This window comes from Elephantulus edwardii, unplaced genomic scaffold (assembly GCF_000299155.1).
Source record: "Elephantulus edwardii isolate Elephantulus edwardi_28Jun2011 unplaced genomic scaffold, EleEdw1.0 scaffold00233, whole genome shotgun sequence".
NCBI classification, from domain to species: Eukaryota; Metazoa; Chordata; class Mammalia; order Macroscelidea; family Macroscelididae; genus Elephantulus; species Elephantulus edwardii.
Window position 1 is genome coordinate 2,716,925 of NW_006399983.1, and position 1,848 is coordinate 2,718,772.

Sequence of the window (1,848 nt, forward strand, 5' to 3'; positions counted from 1 at the left end):
TCTTCTTCTTCTTTCTTAGTAATGACTTTTTGCATCCTTCATGAACGATATTCTTGATATTTCCCCATAGCTTATTTGGTCTTTGCTAATTAGTGTTCAAGGCCTCAAACTTATTCTAAGTTTTTAAATTCATGGGAGATAGACTCAAGGTCAAATTTTGATTCCTGTGGAAATGATTTAAACTTCTTTAGTTTTAATTTAAACTTGCATATGAGCAGTTGATGGTCTGCTCCACAATCAGCACCTGGCCTGGTTTTCACTGGTGACATTGAACTTCTCCAATGGTTTCTTCCACAGATGTAACCAATCTAATTCCTGTGCATCCCATCAGGTAAAATCCATGTGTATAGCCTGTATTTGTTTCTTATAAGAGGTATTTGCTATGAATAAATCATTGATTGTACACAATTCTATCATTCTATCACCAGTCTCATTTCTGTCACCAAGTTCATATCTTCCAACTACTGATCCCCCTTCTTCATTCCCAACTTTTGCATTCCAGTCACCCATTATTATTAAAGCATCTTGGTTACATGTTCGATCAATTTCTGACTACAACAGTTGATAGAAATAATCTATTTCCTCCTCTTTGGCTCTGATAATAGGCACATAAATCTGAAAGATAGTTGTACTAACAGGTCTTCTTTGTATGCATATGGATATTATCCTATCACTCACAATATTGTATTTCAAGATGGATCTAGAAATAGCCTTTTAAACTATGAAAGCGACCCCATTTTTCCTTATCTTTTCATCTCCAGCATAATAGATCATATGATCATGGGATTGAAAATGTTCCATGCCAATCCATCTAATTTCAATAATACCCAATATTATCAATATTTATGTGTTCCATTTCTTTCTTTACAATGTCCAGTTTTCCTACATTCATGCTTCCCACATTCCACATACCAATTGTTAATTTCTTCTTCCAACTGTTTCTCCTCCTTTGTGTTTCCAAATTTGAAGGTTCAACTTTAGTTGCCATATCTGTGAGACTGCTCTGCTGTACATAGGGTTTTCAAAGGTCAGTTATATTTCAGAAGTGGACGACCAATCCTTCTTCCTAGTCTGTATTAATTTGGATGTTCACTGTTAGAAGAATATCTGACAGACAAGTATTTTACCTAGCAAATGAAATACACTTCCTTTACAGAAATAACCAACACATTCAGCACACACACCCCCCAAGCATGTGTGACTTGTCTCTACCCCTTCCCTGCTATCTCCCCATTCCTTGTACACTCGACTACCTAGTCAAACTTTCCCTTCCCCAACCACCTCTCAATATGATCACCAGTCACTTCTGTAATGTCTTGCACTACATGCTTAATATACAGCAATTTATATAAAGTGAATGCATGAATTGATTTTCAGGCAGTTAAGGTGGTTGCCTCTGGTTCTTCTTGATAGCAATTGGGGCATTATTGTAAAGGTGCAATATTTTTTAGTTGTTTGTTCATTGGTACAATTTTTATGTCTCCTTCCAGTGTGTTTTTGTAGCAAACTGGGTAGGTACTTAGCACAGTCTTCACATTTCCTTAATAACTTTTTTCCTATTACACTGTGATCTACTTGAAGATCCAGACACTCTTTTTTGTTTCTATCTCCATACTACATGACACAATGTCTGTGCATTGTAATCCCTTGCTAAATATATTTTGAATGAACTAAACAATCATTTATCAAGCACTCTTTTGAAGATTCAAGAAATCTGGAAACAATGCTGATTTGAGGAGACTCTGGTATTCATTCTTTTTTTTTTTTTAATTTAGGTTGTTTCTTTTTCATTTCAATGAACATCTACAGAGATTTTGGGATTCCATTCATTCATTGTTGCACCCTTCT